Below are 8,186 nucleotides of genomic sequence, written 5' to 3' on the forward strand. Positions count from 1 at the left end.
CAATTATTGCTGAATTGAAAGCTGATCCTGAATTTGGAAGTGTCTATGCATATTTGAAAGACCCCGAAAGCTTTGAGCACACAGATATCGATGCGATAAGAAATAGAGCAGAAAACTATGAAATAATAGATAATTTATTTTTTTATACGAAAACAACAAACGAAAATCTCGAGTACAAACCAGTCATCCCAGCCTCGCTTCGATTAAGCATTTTGAAGGAATTTCACGAAGCGAAAACAGCGGGTCATTTAGGGGTCAGAAATACTTTAAAAAGGGTACGCGAGGCGGTATATTTCCCGCAATTATACAAAATAGTAACTGCGTATGTCAGGTCCTGCAATCAATGTCAGTTAATAAATGATATTAATTACAGCCCGGCCGGCATTCGCGCTACATTTCTGAATGAATAGCATTCGCGCTACATTTCTGAATGAAATTTTAGGCATAGATCTTCTTGGTCCTTTTCCCCAGAGTGAGTTAAATAAAAATCGTTTTCTTTTAGTAATTGTAGATCATTTTTCAAAATGGACAGAAATTGTTCCACTTAAACGCGCGTCAGCCAAAACAGTCGCAGATGCATTCTTACACAGGTACATTTTAAAATACGGTGCACCTATAAAAGTCATTAGCGATAACGGTAAACAATTTGTTAGCCAAATATTTGAAAACATATGCACTGGACTTGGCATACGCCATATCAAAATGGTTCCGTATAGACCACAGGCAAACATAGCAGAAAGAGTTAATAAAAACATTGTAAAAATAATTCGAAGTTATGTTAGCACACATCACAAGCGCTGGGATGGCTACATAAATGAGTTAGCTTATGCTTTAAGAACGGCAAATCACGATACTACGGGAAAAACCCCAGCAGAATTATTTTCAGGACGAAAGTTAATTACGCCATTAGATAAATTATTCTTTGTGCAACAAAGAGAGCAAGAATTTAAACAGAAAGACGTGCAAACACTTATTGACCAGGCGGTTAAAAGCTTGGATACGGCAAGAAATAGACAAAAGTTATATTATGATAGAAAACGCCGTGAAGCAGATTTTAAAGTTGGGGATAAAGTGTTGAAGCGGAAATTTTCTTTATCAAGTGCCCCAGACAATTTTACTGCAAAGTTAGCTCCAAAATTTCAAGGCCCCTATGTAATTCAGGAAATCAAGGGAGTCGTATTGTACCTTAAGAACGAGAGAGGGGAAATCTGTAAAGCAAGTCCCGACCAGGTAAAAAAATATTATAATCAAAATGATTTTGAAATCCTTAAAAGTTTCTTGCAGGACTCAAGCGTAAAAGAAGTAGAAGGTCCAGAAGTAACGTCACCCGTTCCACCACCCAAGAAGCAGAGAACTGAAGAGAAACCTAGCCCTTCTACAACCCATGCGACGGTACCGAAAAGAAGAAATGAAAACTTTCAGACTCCAGCATTTAAGAAATACAAGAAAGCAAAGCCGCCGCGTAAAGAAACCTTGGTAAAGAGGAAAACACCACTTACAACGTATCGTAGTAGAAATTCTACATCGAGGAGAACGCTTCCAGGGCGAGAGAGTCAGGTGCAAACAGGGCCGCCGTTCCCGAGAACGAAAAGACAGCTGGAGGAACGAAAAGACCACCACCAACAGAAGAAATTCAAGCATGGTTCCAGACCGGAGGACGCCAAGACCAGCCGAGGACACTAAGGAGAAGACTGACGTCGATGAAACCTATAACATGGGAGCAGTTCTTCCAGAAGAGAATGTCGGAGTTCCAATCATCGAAAACTCAAAGATAAGTTAAGATCTTCTATAAATTTTTTTTCTTTTGTTCCGAAATGTTATGCGTAAATACGAAGTTCTATGTTTTGACGGAAGTCAATTTGTCTCGGTTGAGACTTAGTTTTGTTTTACTTTATTTAGCTAAGGCAAAAGTATTATTTTCTTTAAGTACAATATCTAAGAACAAGCAGTTTCTGTTGGTCGAAAGACTAATTATGTTATGTTAAAGCCAAAATTTGGCCGAAGATAAAAATAACTTCGTATTCTTGTATTAATAAGAACTTTAATTTCAGTGCCGCCAGCTTGGCGAAGAATGAGTAAAGTAAAAATTTATTTTTCTCTTATTCATTTTATGGTAAATTGTAAAAATCATATGTATTAGAATTTTGTAAATATACGTAAATACTTGAAAGTTATGTAAAACTAGAATTTAGTCTAGAAGCAAAAAATTTTAGATGCTAAAAGTAAATGCTCAAAAGCAATGAATTCAAATTTAAGTATTAAACTGTAGATAAAATCATGCTTTAGAGCGAAAGCCTGCATGTCTAAAGATGAATGAGGGGGAAGTTAGAATGAATGTGTTTTGTAGGGTTCTCCACCTACACTTGAATTTTAAGAATGTTAAAGTAGCTCATCGAGTTGTAGAAAGTCGAGTAAGGTATGTCTATTTGGTCGTTGAATTCTAACAAATCATTGTGGTTAGGGGAAGTGTTGCAATACTAAAACACGAATATTCCCGTTTGACACCACACATGGTGGAGAGCCAGGGTAAAGTTAAATTCATGTTTAAATACTTGAATGAATGTGAATTAAGCAGTAACTAAGGAAAATAAATCGTTCATAAACAAAAATTTATTGTGTCAAGAAAGTGTAAATTATAATGTATTTAGAAAGATACTGATACTTATTCCTTCCAGATGCTGGAAGGAAGAGAACAGATTGATTGCTGAAGTCCAGGAAAGGTTGCTGTAAGAATTAAATAAGTATCTACAGAAATTTATTCTACCTTTTGTGAGATAACAGATTTTTTTATGTAAACGACGCTCTTAAAATTTAGTTCAGAATTGTGGAAACTTTTCAACAGGTCGTTTCTAGGACCTGCTTCCAAGTTTACCAAATTCTGGCAGCGGCAAATGTAAGGTTTATATTTATTTTAACTAACATTTATTTTAAGTTTAAACTATCTTTCCTGTCAAGCCTTACTTTGCCCTGGAATTGCCAATGCCGGAGTATGTAAATTTTAGTAGAACGCGCAAGGATTCAAATTGTCAGCGGAAGTAATCTGAGTTAAATAGAAGGGAAACGAGTTCGAAAGTGTGCTTTCTTGCTTCACGAGCGTGGAGGTGGCTAGTTAGAAATTGAAGAACCACGCGTTTCGGCCTGTGTGCTTGCCTCGGCAGTGTGTTAATCTTTCAACGTAATATTCAGAAGTTTGCTGAATTATCAGCGGTATCTTAGAACGCGGTGAGGTTAGTTACGTTTAGAGAGCCTAGCTTTTAATTCTGGCCGGAAGTAGAAAATAAGAAGTGATAGTAAAGATTTAAAATAAAATAAACGTTAGTAAAAATTAGGATCCTTACAACTGACGTCTAACTAAATCTAACTGACGACATTATACAAAGCAAAAACAAGATATGGGAAATATATGAAAAAATACAAATGGCGTGACATAAGTGTATACAAAGTGTACATAGTAAAGTGTTGGGTACATGGATATAAGGATATAAGCACAAAGTATGAAGTATGCATAATAATAATTGAGGCATATGAGGTATTCATAGAGAGAGATAATATATTTATATTTATTGATTTTTTTCTTCTTTTTTCATTTTTTTTTAGTTCATTCTCATTCATATGATGTTTATATTGATTAATTAAGATGCCTAAGTACCGCAAGCGGTCGCTTTCTGTTTGCCCCGTCATTATAGTCATAATTCCACATCTGGATATTAGGGTTTTGAATTAATGTCATTTTACTAAAGAATCTTTCGGCAAGAGTTGCCATGTAGACATGAATTTCTGGTATTTTAAATTCTCTGTGGATTGCCGAGTTCCTAATAAACCACGGACAATCCACAGCTTGTCTTAATACAACATTCTGCGGTACTTGCAGTCTTTTGATTGCAGTATCATTAGTATACCCCCAGACAGGGCAGGCGTAAGTATGTAGGGTTTATATTTATTTTAACTAACATTTATTTTAAGTTTAAACTATCTTTCCTGTCAAGCCTTACTTTCCCCTGGAATTGCCAATGCCAGAGTATGTAAATTTTAGTAGAACGCGCAAGGATTCAAATTGTCAGCGGAAGTAATCTGAGTTAAATCGAAGGGAAACGAGTTCGAAAGTGTGCTTTCTTGCTTCACGAGCGTGGAGGTGGCTAGTTAGAAATTGAAGAACCACGCGTTTCGGTCTGTATGCTTGTCTCGGCAGTTTGTTAATCTTTCAACGTAATATTCAGAAGTTTGCTGAATTATCAGCGGTATCTTAGAACGCGGTGAGGTTAGTTACGTTTAGAGAGCCTCGTAGTTAGTCACTTGTTATTATCTCTTTTCAGTTTCTTATTTTTATTTTACCGCCGGGTCGGCGTAGTTTGTGAGCGTCAAGAGCACGCATTTGTAATTTCTAAAGTTGAATAAAAAGGGACTTAAACCCTTCTCAAGACTTTGTCTACTTTCCAGTTCTCAGCAGTCACCACTATTGTTGCGCGCAGGTTGGAAGCGCGCAACATTACAAGTAATTAAGGAACGTAGCATGGTTTTGTAAATGAGTAATTTATTATCAATAGATAAAACGCTGTTCCGAGCAATTAAGGGGACGAGTGTATGTTTACGCAATCGAAACCTGGTAATAAGTTGTGTGATATGTGGGGTCCAGCTCGACTTAGGATATATATTAGATTTATATATAGCACTATTCTAACATAGGTATTTTGACACAAAATCAAACTTTTTCTGAAATAACATACGAATTTTTTTTACATATTTTGATTCTACGACTCAAATTATGCCAGAATACCAAGTTTTGTACAAATCGTACGAGTAGTTTTTAAAATATTAGCTTTCAAAATTTTAGCTCCTCAATCAATGTTAATTGAATTTGGCAAATATTTATTAATATCTCTTTTTTATTAAACTTTTTTGATTTTATCTCTCACATTTCGAAATTTAGGTTCATTTCAAATAACATTTACCCATTTTTGTGTTTTATTTTTTAAATTTCTATTTTTAAATAATTTTTATAATTTTTTCGAAAAAAATTTTGAATTATAACCTATAAAAATTTTACCATCATCTTAAAGTAGGTGTATTTTTAAGCATATCTGCAAAAAATTAGACTTTTTTATTCAAAATTTTCTAAGATATACACGAATTTACATATTTTTGCGTTTTGAAATTTGGCATCTTTTTTTTTTTTTGAGCGATAGTAACGCCAAATGTGGTCTATGGATTTTTGTTACAGTGAATTGCCACAGCTATTTTTAACCTTAAATTTCAAGTAAAGTTTTACGAAGAATTAATTATATGACATTTTTCCCCCCAATGATGCGTAATAAATATTTATTAATACTATATGAAAAGCTATTTTTTTTTTAATTATAGATGATATTATTAGTCCAAAGGGGCTTTGTCCCTGAAGGACTATTGTTTTCGTTTTGCGATTTTGCGTCGGACTCATAAACGTCGGTTCACTTTTCAAACTGTTGCCACAAAATTATATTTGAAGAAATTAAATAATGAAAAATCTGCATAAATGATTGTCTATTTCTCGCATTGTGATAAAACAATGGTACATAGAGCCATCGAATTTTGAATGACGAAATCCTACTGCGAATATGGGCATCTGAAATCCCAAATTTGGAATTTGTTTTATTATAGATTTTATATTTTGTAAAACTTTAACGAATTTTTGATTTACAAACTCAATGCTTTAAAAGCGAGAAATGGCAACGTTATATAGAAAAAAATACTTTTATCTCCAGCTCGCGAGACTGTGTATATCGGAAATTCTAAAGATATGCTTAATTTAACATTATTTTGCGATATTGCTCTTGAACTGAATTTTATGGTTTAAGTGCAAAGAACATGATATTTAATAAATAAAGGTAACACTCAAAACGTTAAAAAAACGCCCCTTTGGACGTAATTTAAAATCTGAAACATTTCAGACTTTTTTATTTTTTATTTTTTTATTTTTTTTTCAAATTTTTAACTATTTTTTTTTAAATTTCTCTCTATCTTCTTTTTAAAAAAAAATAAAAGTAAATTTTTGTAAGAGTAAATTTTTACCTTCGGCGTTTTATCGTCTGCTACTTTACTTCGCTTAAATCGAATTGTCTAAAACTGAGAATTTTCGTTTGATGTTTATTTGAATTTTATGACATTAACTGCATAATTTATTTCTAAACAAACTGCTGCTTTTGAAGTGGCTGAAAGAGCAGCTGATACTATCATCCATATTTTTAAAGCACAGTATATTTTTATAGAAATATAAGATTTAGAATAATCATTTTTATAAAAGTCAAAATATGATATAAACATACAACCCTCTAGAGATTGAATTAATGGAAGTTTAATGGTTATGTAGAAATGATTTGCAGCTACTTAATGGCTGGATAAGTCATCAGGTTCTGTGGACAAGTAAGAATAATTATATAAACGACACCCAACATTCTGGATTCAATTAACAACGAGGATATGATGTTTATTAAATGAATTTAAGAAGTTTTAAAACATAAAAATCAACTCATTTTTTATCCTAAAATGTATTTTTGTGCGTAGCGTATTTTCATTATATCCTTAAAATTATAATTTAGAATGTAATTGTCAAGAACTGAATCCTAATCATCAGTAATATATTAAGTAATTATTACGGTTATTAATAAATCCTTCTTATAAAGTAATTGCAAATATTTCAAAAAAAGTTCTGTCTGAATGCAAATATTTTTAATTTTATATTAATCAAGATTGCACATGATATTATTTATTTGCACTTCAATTCTTACCGTCAGTTCTAGTAGAAGTTACAAATCAATTATATTTAATTAAGGATTGGATTGTATTGGATTATTTAATTATGGCAAAGCACACGAGGGCTACCTGCCTAAAGGGTGGGATGCCTTCGTGGAGGACTTTTTAAGGGAAACTGGCTCGTATACACGTTACATATGGGGAAAACCATGAAAACGCCCATGCGGCCAGCCTGTTCGCGGGATTCGAACCTCAGACCGAACTACCAGTGTTCAGCGTCTTTACCGCTCGGCCCCTAGTGGGCTAATTAATTAAGGAATGACCATCTAAGTTTAGAAACAGCATTCCGTAACAGCAATTCAATTATTGGTGACGTATCTTTCATGTTACTCCCGATCGGCAAGCTACATGATTTTTAATGAGTATTCTGGTTTTGCTAGTAACTTCACTTGGAAATCGCGCTTAAACTAGGTTAGTTGGTTATTTGAACATAGAAAGAACATGGGAGCTATTTGATTAAGATGCTTTCATAGAGAACCTTTGTAAAGAGAACCTAGAAAACTACGAAAACCAACCATGCAAGCCTGGGTTAGACTTCGCAACAAACAATTAGTAATTAACAATCTTCAAATGCTAGGCAACTGGTGAGGCTCCAATTAAATCTCCAATTTAATATTTTATTTGTAAATATTTAAAATATTGTTGTATTCTTAGACACAAAAAGCAGAATTTAAGTTTTGTTAACACGTTAGTAAACTACCAAGCCGTAGTGCAAATGAATATTAAATTTCTTTTGTAATAATTGTATTCACTTAATATTCTTGGAATATGAGCTAAAGAAGGAACGTTCTCGGAAGGTTAAAGAAGTATTTAAATCCAGTGATATTAGGTTTGTCTTACAAGCTCAGGATCAAAACGATTTTGCAATTGCCCGAGTAGTTGACTTGTAAATGGCTGTGAATTAAGCAGATGACTTTTAATCTTACGTTTTCAGTCAGAAAACGTATTCTAAATGTTTTGTATTGCATGACAATGCATCTTTTCATTATTCAATAACCAGTCGGAGAACCGCTTGTGTTCCGAAAAAAAGTATGTGTACTCAATCGTCCTGCATGTGCTTCAAATTTGTCTTCTTGTGATTTTTTTTCTTTCCCAAAAACTAAAGTTGCCTCTCAAAGGAAAGTTGTTTGACATTGAAGAGACAAAAGGAGTATGACATCTACTTTTAGAGGCATGTCAAAAACAGATCTCTACAAGCCTTCTCTTCCATAACATGTTGCGCAGTCAGACAAAAAGTTGCATCAGCGTAAATTTTATAATCTATTTATAAATATTTCGACAACCCAATAAATTCAAGGTCGAAGTTTCAATATTTTATTTTCGGAGGGAGGGGAAGTTTTTTCAGTTTTGGTCCATTATCCTAAGTATATTTGCTTCGTTTCTTTATTTTTCCATAAAAG

This window comes from Stegodyphus dumicola, chromosome 3 (assembly GCF_044657685.1).
Source record: "Stegodyphus dumicola isolate Sdum_Otavi_A_Nest chromosome 3, ASM4465768v1".
NCBI classification, from domain to species: domain Eukaryota; kingdom Metazoa; phylum Arthropoda; class Arachnida; order Araneae; family Eresidae; genus Stegodyphus; species Stegodyphus dumicola.